The sequence below is a fragment of the Miniopterus natalensis genome, chromosome 1 (genome assembly GCF_054644295.1).
Source record: "Miniopterus natalensis isolate mMinNat1 chromosome 1, mMinNat1.hap1, whole genome shotgun sequence".
Taxonomy (NCBI): Eukaryota; Metazoa; Chordata; class Mammalia; order Chiroptera; family Miniopteridae; genus Miniopterus; species Miniopterus natalensis.
In genome coordinates this window covers 155,441,107-155,458,793 of record NC_142081.1, presented here as the reverse complement: position 1 = coordinate 155,458,793, position 17,687 = coordinate 155,441,107, and the positions used below count along the sequence as shown (strand labels likewise).

Here is a 17,687-nt window from a genome sequence, read left to right as displayed (position 1 = left end):
ATAAGGGAGTGGCTTTGATAAGCTTTCACTTCAGAATAACAGAGTGAAGAACATCATCACAGAGCTTCCAGGTACCACATCAGCCCAGGGAGTAAAAGGTTTACACCGGAACTAAGAATACAAAACCTTCGTAAAATTTCCCAGTGTTAATAACTCAAGCGTGTTTGGTTTTGTTTCCCCCTCAAAGCCTGGTGGTTCTGTGTGCTTATATTTAAGAAGAGCAAGAGAGGGTGGTACCTGGGCGATTTCCTACCACTCTCGAGCAGGTTTTGGAGAGACCTGATCTCCAGCAGGGCATGTCATCTGGCATGTGTGTCCATATGTCTGTGTGTCTGTGTGCCTGTGCACTGGAGGAAATGGTGTGCAGTGCTGGGAGGCTATTTGGCTGAGAGCTTCCATACATAAAGGGCTTCAAATTTAGACTTTGGAAGTTACCTCCAAGAAAGGATATGCACACAATCACAGACAATCACATACACTCACCAATGGAAAGAAAAAGAAAGTCTTTCCATTTTAATCCCAAGTCTCATTAAACAATCACATAGCCTTTATAGAATCTACATTAATATTTTTATTTATTTATTTTAATTTTTACCAGGGCAGAGTGCAAATGCAGACCCCCACTACCACAAATTATGCAGTGGAGTTCTCACATTTGGGGAATTTGCAGGGGTTAGCACACCCAGAGTGCAATAGGTGAGCCTCGCCCTGGGAAAACCACCTTCATGATCATGGTATCTCCCCTCCCAGGTAAGTAGCCATTAATATTTTTAATAATTACTATACTTACCCTATGAGTAATAATGTGTATGTTAAAAGTGCTAAATTGTTTAAGGCAAATAGACCAGGATTTTCATAATCCTATTTTGGAATTCATTTATCTTTTAATATACTGGGAACTCTGAAGCCTAGAAGTAGTTTAGGCCCCTCTCAACCTTTGATAGGCTCTGATCCTAAGCAATTGGATGGGTGGTTCAGTGGCTAAGAAGAGAGGAAAGTGAACTTAATTCCTAGGGCCTACAGTAATGAAAAGAGGGAACGAAGGACTGCCCTGGCCTGAGAAGGGACCCTGGGACTCTTCAGTAAAAGGTTCTTATGAGGGTCCCTGGCATTATTATTTAGACATTCCATCACAAATTTACTTCTGCTTGAATTATGCTAATATTTTCAATAAAACTAGTTGTTTTTCTTTGATATGTCTAGATAATCCAGAACATGAAGTCCTGCTTGACTTTAAAGACATAGAACATAGTCTTGATCTCAAACCAGCTAGGTGCTGAGAAGAACAATGAAAACCACTTAGTCCCTTCTTAAAGGGTCCTACTGCTAACTTGGTTCTTACATGAGCAATGCAAGGAGAGGCTAGTAAGTATCATGCCCATGACTGGGTCTAGAACTATAGGTGGGAGTTCATCAAGAAGAGAACCTCTGGGCAGAGAGAAAGCTGTGAGTGAACCGGAGTCTGATCTACACTGGGCCTTTTCACTTCTGAGTGTGTGACTATGTGTTTTCCCCTAGAGCAGATATTCTTGTGCATGCTTGTAATGAGCCAGAAGGAAGAAAATGCAATGAGAGAGACTGAAGAATCTAAACAAGGAGGGGGATGACTAAGTGAGAAATGTCCAAGAGGATCCGAATAGGTGGGAAGGTAAGCCTTTCTTTAGGGTTGAAGGAGTATAGATTAGGTGTAAAGAAACAGATATTTAGGGTAGAGAGTAGAGGAAATAAGGAAACTTCTATCAGGTAAGCTGGGAACATCCATTTGATGGAAAGATTCAGGGAAGAGTGGGTCATGTGAGAAGAGAGAAAATTCCAGAAAGTTGTTAAGATAAATACATTTGTGACTCTATCAAGAAGAGGTGAATAAAAGGATTACTTAGTAGCAGGGCGGAGCTACCCAGTGGACTCCATGTGCTTTTCAGGATTGGATGGCTATGGCTCCAGCAGTTTCCCCAGCATCACGCATCCTGCATGGAAACTGGACTGTTGAGCGATTCCTAAACGGTGAGGCTCTGAAAGAAAGAGGCTGGCCTTCGAATTCTTTTCCTTATTGGTCCACAACTTGATTCCTATCGTTTTTAGGGTGGAGACATGGGATTGCTAAAAACAAACAAAAACAAGATAGCCTTCCCTGTGCCAGTTTGACCATATCTCAGGCTTTATAGAGACTAGAGGTGGCCCAATAAATGTGATCATTTTTGTCTGCACTTATATAAGAGATGTTTTGCAAAGTAGCTTTATAGCTATAACCACCTCTTCCACCAGTTAAAATGCAGTTCCTATTTCTCGCTTTTATTTTATCAGTATAGTTTAAAAGTAAAGCTGTGCCCCAGATTCAGAATTCCTGACAACGGAGTCACATTTAAACCTATTACTCAGAGGGGGAAAAACTATTGGTTTCTCTTAAAGAGCTTTTATAATGGTCAATGGAGGTAGAAATTCCTAATATCGTCTCTAACTCTTAATCAAGAGTCAATTAACAGGAAGGAAGATGAAACATAAAATAACAGATCTGCATTGCCTTACTCTCTATACTTAATTGACACAGTGCATAATTTACCTCTTTCAGACCCTGAATAGTTCACCTGCAAAAGAGCAACCCTGGGTGCTATGTTTACTGCACTGATCAGGAGGAATAGAGTTTTTTTTAAACTAAAAGAGATAGAGTTACCCACTCTCTGTGACTGAAACAGCCTGCTCTGTGCTGCCCACTTACCTCATTTCTTCTTGACCTTCGCTTCTGAGACCTGACTAGGAAAGCGGCACCCACCAATGGGTATTCCTTTCTACAGTTTAGGCGAAACAGCAATTATGTAAAAAGACATATTTTCCTGTCAATTGATTCAAATGCATAAACAATACAGTCACCCAGATGACTACAGATGCCAAGTCACAAATGTGATTAAATTCTGAGTAAAGAGAAGCATTATTCAGGCATCAAAAACACAGAGCCAAGGCCAGTCCTACTTCCTCCATCAATAAATAGAGAACTATCTCTGGGAATTTCACCTGGAGCCCTTGCCTGTGTCTCCAAGCAGAGGGTGATATGATTTATAGTTTTAGCCTTGACTAATGCCACAATTACTTGAAATATGGTATGCTTCCACACAGCATGCAACTAATATTTTCCCTTAACAAAGATAAGATATAGTTCATATCATGTAACTCAGTTTAATGTTAGGCTTAGAATACATTAGTTTTACAAATGGAATTTTAAGTAAGGGTAAAAGCACTGTGGGGGGAAAAAGCACAAAGAGACTCCTGCACCAATAGAATAAAATTTAATAAAGGCAAGTGTGCACAACACACAGGAGGAGAAAAGCAGGTGATATCCACATACAGTAGTAGATTCATTTCAAGACCCCCTGTGGATGCCTGAAACCATGGATAGTACTGAACCCTATATATACTATATGTTTCCCATATATGTTCCTATGATAAAGTTCAACTTATAAACGGGGCAATAATTTATAAATTAACGGCAATAACTAATAATAAAGTAGAACAATTATAACAATATAGTAAGTTATGTAAATGTGGTCTCTCAAAATATCTTATTGCACTGTACTCACACTTTCACTTAAAGGAAACACTTTATGGCTTCTCTTTGACATATCTGAATTGCCAGCATCACTACTCTTGTACTTTGGGGCCATTATTAAGTAAAATAAGGATTACTTGACACAAGCACTGCAATAACTGTGGTAGGTGATCTGATAACTGAAGAGGCTACTAAGTGACTGGATGGGGAGCCTACAGGGATGACTCATACCCTGGGGAGATGGGATGGGATGTTCTGAGATTTCATCACACTACTCAGAATGGCACACAATTTAAAACTTATTCTTTATTTCTGAATTTTTCACTTAATATTTTTGGACCTCAGTTGACTAACCACAAAAAGCAAAACTGGGGATAGGTAACTCTGGGTCCCACCATATATGCACAGAGCTGATGGCCCATGAGTAGCAGGGGGCAAGGCAGAGTCACTCTGATTCATTTTTCCCAGTTTTGAGTGGGAGGGGAAACTACTCTGAAATCCTCCTTTGAACTTTCCCTCAGTCCAAAGTCCAAATTCTCAGCTTTAGAAATTTTAACTGTTCACATTTCACATTGCAACCCAGGACACACACACATATACACACAGAGCCGATGTCCTCTGTGTTCTATTCTATTCTATCCTATTTCATTCTTTTAAAATTATGATGAATACACATTATAGTAGAATTGTGTTTCCCCAAAATTTATATATTGAAGTCCTAACCCCAGTACATCAGAGAGTGACCTTATTTGGAGATGGTATCTTTACCAGAGGTCAAGTTAAAGTGAGGTCATTAGAATGGGCCCTAATCCAATATGACTGATGTCCATATAAAAAGAAAATGTGAGCTGCTTAAACCTGAAACTTAGCTGCTCTCTTTACTCCCTGAACAATGTGAGTTTCAGCACCCACTCTAGCTTCTCAACTAACTACCAGACACTGGGTTCCATGCATTGGCTCAGCCAACCAGGCCCAATTGACCAGCAACATGGCCAGAGTCTTTGCAGATGCCAGGGGCTTGGGCTCCCAGATCTCCATGTCCCACTCCACCAGCATGTGAGCAGCTGGAGGCCCGGGGGCCTGGCTGCAAAGATGGCCCTGGGTCTAGTGGGTACAGGGAGCGTCCAGAGTGAGAAGGAGACTATGCAATGCCTAAATGACTGCCTGGCCTCCTATCTGGAGAGAGTGAGAAGCCTGGAGGCTGATCATTAGAGACTGTAGAGCAAAATCTTGGAATACCTGGAGAAGAGACCCCAGGTCAGAGACAAAGGTCATTATCTCAAGACCATCAAGGATCTGAGAGCTGAGGTCTTTGCAAGTTCTGTGGACAGTGCCCACGTTGTTCTGCAGGTTGACAACACCCATCTTGCTGCCAATGACTTCAGAGTCAAGTATGAGACGGAGCTGGCCCTGTGTCAATCTGTGGAGAGTGATATCAATGGGCTCCAAAAGGTCACTGATGACACCAAATGTCACTTGGCTGTAGCTGGAGACAGAGGCTGATGCTCCCAGAGAGAAGCTGCTCTTCAAAAAGAACCATGAGGAAGTAAATGGTCTACAAAACCAGACTGCCAACTCTGGGTTGACCATGGCGTTCAATGCCCCCAAATCTCAGGACCTCAGCAAGATCGTAGTGGACATACGGGCCCAGTATGACAAGCTGGCTCGGAAGAACTGAGAAGAGCTAGACTAGGACTGGTCCCAGAAGACTGAGGAGAGCACCACAGTGGTCACCTCACAGACTGCTGAGATAGGAGCTGCTGAGATGACACAGAGCTGAGACATATGATCCAGTTCCTGGAGATTGACCTGGACTCAATGAAAAATCTGAACTCCATTTTGGAGAACAGCCTGAGGGAGGTGGAGACAACCTATGCCATGCAAATGGAACAACTCAATGGGGTCCTGCTGCACCTGGAGTCAGAGCTGGCGCAGACCTGGGCAGAGGGGCAGCGGCAGGCCCTGGAGTAGAAGGCCCTGCTGAACATCAAGGTCAAGCTGAAGGCTGAAATTGCTACCTACCGCCAAGTGCTAAAAGAAGGGGAGGACTTGAATCTTGGTGACTCCCTGGACAACAGCCCCTCCAGAAGGATTGTGGATGGGAAAGTGGTATCTGAGGTCAAGGACACTAAAGCTCTGAGGCATTAAGGCAGCAGAAGTGGGGCACCCCTGGGGAGGGCAGGAAACCAACAAAAACTTCAAAGATCATTGAACATTAATAAAAAAGAGAGAGGAAATGTTTACACAGAGATACGCACAGAGGGAAGACAATGTGAAGAGACACAGGGAGAAGATGGCCGTCTGCAAGCCAAGGAGAGAGGCCTGGAGCAGCTCCTTCCCTTACAGCCCTCAGAAAGAACCAACCCTGCCAAGACATAGATTACAGACTCCTGGCCTCCAGAACTGTGAGACAATAAATTTGTTGCTTAAGCCACCCAGTCTGTGGTGCTTTGTTATACAGCAGCCCAAGGAAAATTAATAAGAACACTAAATTGATTTCATGACCCATTAATGGGCTTTGAAGAACAGTTTGGAGAAAATTAATCTGGTGCCATTGTTCTCCCCAGCATCCTCTCCACCTTGAACACTTGCAGCAACAGGGAACTCACTACCTCCCAAGACAGGACATTTCATTTCTGGGTATCTCTAGTAGAACTAAAACCTGATGCTTGCAACTTTGCCCCAGCTTTACTGCCATCCTTTGGAGTCCTATAGAGAAGTCATATTCCCCCTCACCATGACAGTCTTGCAACCTGACATTTGTAGTCTGCAGCTACCATACTTGTCCAAACTACCTGCTATAACCTCTGCTGTTTTCCAAATTATTTTCTCTCAGCTCCTTGAACAAATACAGACTCCTTTCTTTGCCTTTTTGCTGACCTCTCTCTCCTGCAAAATGGAATTGCCTTCCCTACCTCTGCTGCTGGCTAAACCCCAGCCAGCTGGCTCAGTCTCTCCTCATCTTTACAAATCATTTTCTGATCCTGACAACTCAGAGCAATCTCTTCCTTTTTGAAACACCTAACACACTGTGTTGAATAGTAATTAAAGACTGGCTCATATTTATCAGTACGTAGAAAAACTGAGCTTTGACCATTTTTACTGAACTTCTCATTTACCACAGGGACCTTGATGAAACAGTAGTTTCAAGTGTCAGATCCCTGGTTGACATTCCTGAGTTAGTATCTTTGAAACTACCTTCTAACCTCTTTCCTTTGTTCAAACCAGTTTTCCCCAAAGTCTCTTCTCACCAGCCTCCTCTCGAGGTAAGCAGAAGCTCTGGATCCAAAGGCCAGGAAAGAATTGTGGATTCTCATAAATCTGGAGGTAGGCTGCTGACAGAATTTTGTAGTCACCCCAAAATCACTCTTCCCGCCTGTTTTTCTCCTCCATCTCCTCGCTATCTTTACTCTACACACCACCTTGTAGGATCTCTGCCATTTTTATGGTGTGAATACCGGGGAGACTTTGATGATTTTCTTACAGCTTCTCCAGCCCAAATCTCTTTCTTGAGCTCTGCACTCACCTATCCAATATCCAGTCATAGGGGTTCCTCAAAATCCATAGGTCCAAAATCGAAACCATGATCTTCCTACCTTCTCCAGTCTCTCTCACCTCAGGGAATGGCCTCATCACCCACTCACCTGTCCAAGCTAGAAACAGGGATACCACTACAACTCCTCGCACAGTCAATCAGACACAATCCATTGTGGATTCCACCTTCCCAATCTCTCTCAAATTCACCTCTTTTCTTTTTGAGCTCTAGCCACTGCCTACATTCACCCTTCTCAACGTGTCTCACCTGGGTTGTGCATCACCTTCAGTTGGTCTCTCTGCTCTCTGCTTCTCTCTCTGCATGCAATTCATCCCCTCCCCCTTGCAATTTGAGTGATCTTTCCCAAATATTCATTATATATCATTTAAAAATAGATATTTTCATTGATTTCAGAGAGAGTAAGAGAGAGGGAGAGAGAGAGAGAAACATCAATGATGAGTCATTGATTCCTGTGCACCCCTTACTGGGGATCAAGCCTGCAACCCGAACATGTGCCCTGACCGGGAATTGAACCATGATCTCCTGGATCATAAGTCGATGTGCAACCTCTGAGCCATGCCAGCTGGGCGTATATATCATTTTTGTACTAGTCAGGGTCCAGCCAGGAAACAAACTACTCTGAAAACAGATGTGATTTCATACTGAAAATTGGTTTCATAGGTGATGAAAGAGCTAAAAAGTCAAAGAACAGGTTAAAAGGCAACTCAGAGATGAGCAATAACAGAAGAAAGAGCCACTACCACCCCAAGTGGGGAGGGACAAAGGGAAATGTTCTTACGGGAGCCCAGAGTCTAGGGTCATCCAACAAAAGTGGGAACTATCCAGCCTGTGCAGAGACAAGGCCACAGGGCAGATAGAGTTGCAGCTGGCAATGCTGCCTGGGGGGGAAAGAGTGAAGGAGAAACACCTGATTTCGCCTTTCCCACCACCATCCATTTCCCCAGCAGTGCGTCTGCTTGGCCAGACCCAGCCAGAAGCCAGAGTATGTTAGAGCCCAGGAAATGCCGCCTGCAGGGATCAGGCAGGGCGGTTCAAGGGAAGGACTATGCAAGGACCTGGGGCCATCAGGCCCAACACCGGATGACCTCCTTCCTAGAAAACGGACCAGGTCCCTGCCCTGAAGCCCTCAGCACAAAGCACTATGGGAGATAAGACCATGTGCTCTCGCTCTGGACCCTGCTTGTCTCTCTAGGGCCACCTTTGACCAGGTTCACCAACCCTTCCTACCCTCACACTCAACTCAGCACTCCCGACTGACTACCTACCTGCACTCCTCTGACTGTGCGAACCTCTCCCACTGCTGAGCTTTACACACAGTACTCCTTACAGCCCGAATCCACTCCACCCTGCCTCACCTTCACACGCCCGGCCTGCTCCCGCAGCAACTCTGCCTCAGCGCGTCAGCCGAGGGGAAGCCTCCCGAGGCTCCCGCCCGACCCCCTCCTTGGTCTGCTGGGTGCCGTTTCTGTGTTTCATGGCACCCTGTGCTCACCCCGGCATGGCATGACCCCTCCTTACTGCGATTGTGACTTTTCCCATCTTCCTCGTTAGAATGTCAACTCCTTCAGGGTAGGGTCAGTATCCCACTCTCCCCCGTGCATTTAGTGAATACTTGCTGAATAAACTAATAAGTCTGGCTTTAAGGGAAGTTATACTTCACTTAGGATATGACTTCATTTTTCAACCACAAGGTTTATTTTTAAAATTTTCTCCAAATACTTTAATACTGGAAAGTTTTCCTTTCTGGAGACCAAGATATTTTTGGAATATGACTTTAAACTGAAAAATCGCCTAAAACTAGGAGGCAAGAAAGCTAAACAGTAAGTAGCCTTCTAAAGTCCTCCAAACTATTAGAGGGTATCAATTTTTTTTAATAATATTTTATTTAACAAATAATTTCTGTTCCAAATCGTAGTAGAGCAACGGTTCTCAAAGAGTAGTCCATGAAACCCTGAGAGTCCGCAAGACCTTTTCAAGGGTGCCCACCAGGTCAAAATTATTTTATTTTCATGGCAATACTAAGGCATTTCTGCCTTTCTCACTGCACTCACATATGCACTTACGGTATAAAAGCAGTGGTGGTTAAACTGCTATTAGCTTAAAGCAAATTTAGATAGCGGCACCCAACTGTACTAGCATTGCATCTAAACTAAACAATGACAGTTTTAATAATGTCCTTGACAAAGCTGTAAAGATTACCAATATTATTAGATATTGAGCTTTGAGTAAAAGGTTCTGTGTGATGAATGAAATTGGGACGTACACATAAAGCACTTGTGCACACCACCATATGATGGTTGCCTGGGGGTAAAGCTCATTTGCAGTTAAGTTGTAAACAGGATTTGCAGGAGAGTTGGACGTGGGTTATGAGAGGAAGAGCCGTCTGAATTCCTGAATCAATGGAGCAGCCCTGCGCTCAGATGGGGTGGATTGCAGGTGGACCAGGCGGCGGGTGGGTGGGAAGATCAGCAGTGGTTTTGGACTTATTTAGAGATGCCTTTTTACATCCAAGACACCCAGGAGGTAGTTGAAATTCATGGGGAAAGGTGTGATATAAATTTGGGAGCATCTGCATTTATATGACATTGAGAGCTAGGCTGAGGCTGAATGATATTATCAAGACAATGAGCGTGGAAACAGGAGCAGAGGATTTCAAGGACTGAGAGCCAGAGCCTTTAAAATCAAGAATCTGAGAGGGGGGGGAAAAAGAAGAAAAGAAAAAAAAAAACAGCAAGAAAAACTGAGAAGAAATGACTAGTGAAATATAAGGGAAACCTGTAGACTGTTGTGATCTGAAAGTGAAATGAAAAAGTTTCTCGGGGAGCAGGGAGTGGTCAACATGTCCAATGCTGCTGGTGGGTGAAGCCGGGCAGGGACTAGCAATTGACAGGTGGATTTGGCAAAGGGAAAGTCACTAATGACTTGACAAGAATAGGGTGGTGGTGGCAAGAGCCCAAATAAGAGAATTCAAAAAGGATATGAGGAAGGGAACTGGAGAGAGTAAGTACAGAGCACTCTTTTGAGAAGTTATATTGTAACGGGAAACAAAAATAAAGGGGAAAAAGGAGAATATAGAGCTAAGAAGTTTTGTTTTCTGAGTTTTTAATGGAAATGTTTATGAGATACTTATAAACATTCACTGTACTCATAATTCTTTCTGCTCTTGATTTCTCTTTTCATGAACATGGTTGGCAACTGTACAAAAAAGAAAGAAAAAACCCAAGCCTTACAAAGAGACTGAAGCCCTGTCTTCAGACACACAGCTAAGGAGCAGACCTTAATTGGCTTCAGACTTTGAGCACAAATGAACCCAAATGGATTCAACTTCACTGAACTACGTATCGTTTATTTTGTTACTGAACTAAGAGTATCGGGCAACTGAAAATCAATGAATTGACTTAAATATTATGCAAAAGATGGAGCTATTACTATGGGCACATTTTTATGATTTAAAAATTACATTTCAGCATTTTCCTTATGTCAGGGGCCTTGACAGGGCAGCATTGATTAACACATTCAGACCCAATCATCAAGAAAAAGACTTGGAACTGCAAATTTCTCTTGTAAAAGATGTCTTCTTAGGTCCACACTAAGTTCAAAGTTATTAAATAATGACAGTTGGGTTTGGAAGGGTTTTTTTTTTGGTTTTTTTTTTTTTGGTGTGTGATTTGTTTTTAACTTTTTACTATGGAAAAAGTTTGTAACACACCAAAGTAGAGAGAATAGATAATGCCACCTCCCCCACCCCCTGCCCCCTAGAGTCAGGACCCAGCTTCCACCATCAGCGCCCCCTGGCTAAGCTTGCCTCATCTTTCTCCTGGTGCCTCTCTCTCCCCTGTGCTGGGCTTATTTTGCAACAAGTCCTAGACATCATATCATTACATCGATAATTATTTCAGTGAGCTTGTCTAAAAGAGGAGGAGCCTTTAAAATACCTGCATAACTTTATTATTATTATTATTTTATTTTCTCTTCTCCATCACCATTTACCCCTCCTATACCCTCTTCCACCTCCACCCATCCCCAATTATTATTTTCACACCTAAAAATTAGAGTGGTTCTTTAATTCCGTTAAATATTCTTCAGGGTTCACATTTTCTCATATGTCCCATAAGTGTCTTTTTACATGTAGTTTGTGTGAGTCAGAATCCTAACAAAGTCTACAAGTGTACACATTATTTTTGAAAGGAACAAACAGGGAAATTTAAGGCACTTTTGGCATACAAGCAAAGTACTATAAGCTTTTTAGTATTATGGTATATACTATAAAATGCTTTGATTGAAATGGAAACAGTGCATTTTTTAAGTATCATTCAACAAGATTTAAGATATCTTCCAAATACTGAAAAGCATTTTCTTGAACAAAATAGTGAGGGTATGATTTGGGGCTACCAATTACAAATGCATTCACAGTTGATTTGGGCATTTCAGTTGAAAATACAAAGTCTTATTTAAAGAGATATGCATTTCTCCTATTTGGCTTTGTGTTGTAAACTCTAGCCCACCCATTCTCCCAGCCATACTAACATAGCCACCTTCAACATCCTTCAGCCCAGTCCAGTCCTCAGAAACTATTCTCTTACTCACCAAAAAGAACTAAAACAAAACAAACAAATAATAATTGCACATTAGAAATTTTTGCATAAATAAATTATAACTCTGATTCTGGTGCTAGGGGAGATTAGGATGGAGCAAAACAAAGTCCATGTGACTATAACACTTAAGATATTAAAAGTTAAGTCAATAACTACCTTAAACATAATTACACTAGATTCCTACTTTTTATTGTCAACATCATAGAGGATCAGAACTCAAAGGAACCTTGGAGCTCCAGGTCCTTCCATTGGAGGTGAGGCAATGGAGGCTGAATGACTTGCCTGGGGTCAAACAGCAAGAAAGCTGGTCCCCAAACCCAAGTCCCCTGACGACCAGACAGATCCTTTCCTCTGCTGCTATGTCACACTAAGTCCCAAACTGCGAGGTTATTTCTGATTCAAAGCCACTCCTTTTCCATTAAAAGTCTCCCCTCCTGTGGAGCAAGACTCCGGAGAACTTTTAAATTATCGTTTGCCTTTCTTTTACTTTCTACAGTCACTTCAGAAAATGCTGCCAACTATTTTAAATGGTTTATTTTGTTGCACGATTTAATGGGAACTTTATTTAACTATATAGTTCTACTGATTATTTAGCTCTTACAATTTCTATCCTTTTGGCCAAGATAGAATGAGATCCTAGTGCAGTTTTCAAAGTTTAGTAAATATTCTCTCCAAATTATAATAATGTTTATCTTTTATAAATAGTCAGCTGTCACATTTATAGTCTGCACAAAAGTACAGCGCAATAGTTATCAATTTTCACTTCACAGCAAAGATACATTATCAATAAAGTATGAAAAATATTTTTCAAAAGAACACTACATAATTTGTTATAATAGCTCCCCCTAGCGAACATTTCTATTATTGTTTTCTAAACATGTTTAGGGTTATTTCGTTACAGTTTCTTAGAAATTTCCTTTCTATCCTGCATGTAAACAAAAGTTATGTCACCAAAGGGTTTTTTTGGCTCTACATATACTCACAAGAATTAATCCTATCAGCAGAATGGTTTTCAATTAGAGAAGAATAGTTATTTTTTCCATTCAACTTGAAATAGAAAAAATGAAAAAGAACCCAGCAAATATTATTGATAAAAACAACTATCACTTATTGAGCATTTGCTATGTGCTATAGGTTCTGTTAGGTACTTACATGGATTATTTAATTTAATTATTATATCACTTTATGCCATTAATGTTATTACTAGTCTCATTTTACAGATGAAGAAACTGTCTTTGACCTAAGGACATACAGCTAGCACATGACAGCTGAGATTTGAATCCAAGTAGCCTCACTCCAGAGTCCATGCTCCAAGCCACTTCTATTCTGTTGACACAGCCACAGGATAACTTAAGTGCCAGATCTGGTTTTTCTCATAATCAGAGACCTGTTTGCCAGATTATTGCATTACTTATCTGCTCTACTTTGTTTATGTCACAGAAAGGCTCAAAGTCTTCCTGCCCCAGAGTTGTAATTCCCCCTTTCTACATGGTCACCTGAGCCAATAGCTGCCACCTAGTAAAGAAGTAGTAGCAATTAATTCCAGGGCTGGAGCAGGAGAGATACAAGATGAACCTGAAACAGCTTGTTAGATCAGAAAGTAAGAGAGTGTTCCACCCTCCACCTCACCCCACTCCTGCCAAAAAGTTATAGGAGCAAGTCACAAGGGCACAGGTGCCAGTTTGAAGGTACTTCTAGCCAAACCTTGGTTAATTTGAGCAGCAAAATGATTCACTATATACCACTGAAAAATTAAGAATTCATGAGTTCATACTAATATTAGGTAGATATATAAATAGACAAGCAGATAGGTAAGAAAAAGGGAGGGCTCATGCTGACAAGAGAATGTTGAGAGAACACCAGGAAATGTGGAGGGAGTGCAGAAGTCAAATATATATATATATATGTATGTATGTATAATCGTGCAACTATCATAGTGAGATTAAATCAGGCAAGAAACATCAACAGTTTCCAAATCTAAAAAGAAATTTTGATGAGGGATAGGATATTTGCATGATTTTTAGGTGTCTTCTCGCTTACTATTTTTTAGTTGCAAAGGAGGAAAAAAATGGCAATTATACAGTGGAGAAAAAAGACACCTTGATCGGGTGATCAAACGTAACATCACCAGTGAGGAACAGCTGGACACGACCTGCCTCCAGATGTGAGACCCTCAGAAGAACATATCACGTATGCAGTATTCCAGTTGAGAATGCATAACCTGGCAGCAACCATCAGGAACCATCAGGGGGAGAAAACAAAGTTATGACTATTCCGCTCTTGTAAAAGGGGTGAGAGTACGTTCTTTAAAATAGTCATCACAGAAGACAAAGGAAGGCTGTGTGAACAACCCAGATTAAAGGGGCCAAAGAGATGTGATGACTAAATGCAATACCTGTTTCTAGACTTGATTCTGTATAAAAAATGCTATAAAGAGCAATAGTGGGTCCTCTGACACCACTGAAACACAAAGGGTAGGCTAAAAGTATTGCATCATTGCAAACTCATATTGGGGCTATGTAAAATAATATCTCTTGTTGGGAAATATACACAGAAGCCTCTAAGGGTAAAGGCTGCTGATGAGTGTAATTTACCCTCAAATGGTTCAGGAAAAAAGAGGTGTGCATATATATAGTTTGACGGGTGCACAGTTTCAAGGTTGCAAGAAAGAAAGATTTCTGTGGCTGGATAGTGCCGGCGGTAACACCACAATGTGAATGTGCTTACTGCCACTGAACAGCACGCTTAGAATTGGTTAGGACGGAAGATTTCATGTGTTGTGTATTTTACCGCAACTTTCAAAAGTTATACATGGGATAAACTGTTAACAATCGATGACTTTGCGTAAGGGACATTTGGGTGTTCTCTGTACTATTTTCATATCTTTGCAATTTTTCTGCAACATTAAAATGTTTCCAAATAAAGTTTGATTGTAAATGAAGTAATGGTGACCAGCTATGGCTACCTTGTGGCTTCGTCTGCTTCTGGAGAAGGGCCTTTTCTGTGAGCGGTGGCCGAGGACCTCTGGGGGCTGCCATCTGAGCCCAGCTCCGGTCCCCCAGCTCTGGGGGCTGCCATCTGCGCCCAGCTCTGGTCCCCCAGCTCTGTAACTTCCTTCAAAGGCCTCTGACGTGACTGCATTTACCAGTGAACCGCCTGGGGCCTGAATAAACGCAGGAAGCAGGTGTGAGGCAAAGCGCCCAGAACAGCAGCAGAGGAGCCTGCAGTCCTGTCCTGGCTCCGGCTCCAGGGCTTCGCCGCCTGACCCGAGCAAGTCATGCCACCTCTGGGACAGGACACTCTGACCTGGAATTTACCTCCGGTTCCTTCTAGTGTTGTTTCTGCGTTTTGCATTCGCTGTTACCTCCACCAGAACAAGGCCGCTGACGATTCAGCCACAGCGGACTTGCAGCCTTCCACACCTTACTTTTCCCTCCTGCTACTTAACGTTGGGTATCATGTATGTTGCATTCTGGGGAAACTACAGGTAAAGGGGTGTGGGGGGGAGTGGGGGTGCGAGAAGAAGGGAATGGAGGGGATAGAAGGGAAGGAAAGACAGAGATGCTATTCCTTCTACCAGGAAGAACACCACATACAAAGGATGACATTTAAAAATCGATAGCAATGACTCACAGCTTAAAGCAATGCCTTAATTTTGTATCATGTCTTGCAGTTTTGAGGTGCTGACTGGGAGAAGAAATACACCTGTCGAAAGGGACTCCTTGTGACCTGGCTGGTTTGGCTCAGCGGTTAGAGCGTCAGCGGGAGGCCTGAAGGGTCTCGGGTTGGATTCCCGCCAGGGCACTGCCTCGGGTGCGGGCTTGGTCCCCGGCCCTGGCCAGGGCTCCTCCCGGGGACCCAGTGATGTATTTCTCTCTTATCGATGCTTCTCTCTCTCTCTGCCTTCCGCTCTCTCTGAAAAGCAATGGAAAAAAATACCCTCAGGCGAGGATTTAAACAGCAAAAGGCCTCCTTGTGATTACCTGGGCCCAAATTCATCAGCAGAGCAGCAGCCGTGGCTTCCCAGGCCTCCCACACCGGCCGACCTCAGGAGAAAGGCGCAGGTGACGCCGCCGAGTGGCCTGCACCGCTCGCCCGCTCTGAGCCCAGCCGCGTAAAGGGGGATCCCGATCCGATTTTAACCAATGAGCTGAGACCTGCCCTGTCCAATCAGAGGCGCACAGCTAGAGCCTCATTTGGCCTTTACTGACCAACCAGAGTGGCTCCTTAACAACCAATCAGAACACACGATTCTGACCAATGAGGACCATGCTATGTAGCTAAATCAAACTGTAAATTTGGATTCCTCATTTGCATACTAATGGACCAATCAGGGGCCGGGTGGGCACTTCCTCTATATAAGCAGGCCTCCGCGGTAGCACGCGCTCAGTTTCCCCCAGGGGCTGCGCTTTCCCCAGGTTGTACGCTGTTTACCTGAATAAAGTTTCTCCCTTTTTACCGCACCACAGATTGAGGATTCCTGTTAGCACTGGACTGATGGCAGTGAACTTTTATTAACAGAAGTAATTCTATATACGTTGTCTCAAAGAACTCCGAGACAACCAGGTCAGGCAACATTATGCCCATTTTAAAGATGAGTAAACTAGTTCGGAGAAGACAAATACCGCACAGCTAATTTCTGGTGGGTTATCAGTTAGAATGCCAGTTTTTGGACCTAGTAAAGCTCTTCCCAATGAAATACTTAAAAACCTGAGATTTCTTCTACAAAACAACAGGCCTGTATACTTCAAAAAGTCACTGTCATAAAAGGCAAAGAAAGGCTGAGAAACTGCTGTGCAATCCATGTGCTTCTCCTGGCTGTGTTTCTCCTTTCTGCCCTGAGGTCTGTGGGAATTCAGTCTGCAGTCAGTACCCCAGGAGGCAACTCTTAACGAGTGATGGATGCGTGCTGGTGGATAAATACTTCTTCTTCCACCTTCACGTAGACAATCCTGAGACTTCTCAGACTGAAATCCTCAGAAGCTTCCAGAGGGATCCCCAGTCCAGTCTTCCATAGAAGGAACCAACTCAAAACGCAACTTGGTGTCGTGTTTCTTCACTGTTTCATTCTGACAGTGCCCCAAGCGCCTGCAGTCAAACCCTTGTCTCAGGCTCTGCTTTCGGGAGGTACCAGGCTGAGATTCTTTGTAACACTGGATGGTACCTGGAAGACCGAGACCAGCCTGATGTTTTCATTACTTTTTCTGGATGCTCACAGGATTTCTTCTTTATCATTAAAATGTTAAAATTCTATCAGAATTCATTCAGATCTATTGCTTTTTTCCAGTAATTTGCCTGGTACATGGCACTTGCTCCTAATTTTCAGATCGGGGTCTATCTGTGGGTCAAGAAATCCATCTTCTTTGATTGCTGCTTCTGCTGTGACTCTCCCATCCCTTTCTGAAATGCCTCTTGCTAACAGACTGGCTCCCCTCCACCTGTCCCCCTTGCAGCTTTCATAATTTTCATTATTTTGTCATTTTCCTCTGAGTTCTGGACAATCTCTCGAGTTTGTCTTCTGCTTAACTAACTGGATTTTCAGCAGTTTTTAGTCTCATGTCTAGCCAGCCCTTTGGAGTGTGGCTACATTGGCTCAGGTTCCCTGCTCACTCCTGTAAGCAGATATAGGTAACACGCCACACTCTGCACTTGGTGATTTTCTTTGCCCAGATGGAATTCTCTTCAGGTCTTTGTGTGGGGTGGCCAAGCACCCTCTGCTCCCACTGGAGGACTGAAATGATGTAATTGGGAAAGAGGTAGAGGGAAGCCCAAGTGGAGAGCCCACCCCCCACATTCCCACAGATTGCTCTCACAGGCCTCGAGGCTGATGGCATTTGCCTCCCAGTGTTGTGAAGGTTACAAAAATAATGTGCATAGAGTGCTTCTTAAACATAAAAATGCCCTTATTTAGCCCTAGCTGGTTTTGCTCAGTGGTTAGATCGTCAGCCTGAGGACTGAAGGGCCTTGGGTTTGATTCCAGTCAAGGGCACGTACC

At 43.1% G+C, this 17,687-nt stretch overlaps 1 non-coding gene and 1 pseudogene across 1 annotated transcript; one reads left to right on the top strand and one right to left on the bottom strand.

The window, feature by feature from the left end:
• Positions 1-595: 595 nt before the first annotated feature.
• Positions 596-758, bottom strand: LOC148094456 (U1 spliceosomal RNA). Its single transcript, XR_015716520.1, has one exon. It is a non-coding gene; the product is annotated as a U1 spliceosomal RNA (small nuclear RNA).
• On the top strand, positions 732-5,689 carry LOC107537106 (keratin, type I cytoskeletal 18 pseudogene; annotated as a pseudogene).
• The last annotated feature ends 11,998 nt before the right edge of the window (positions 5,690-17,687 follow it).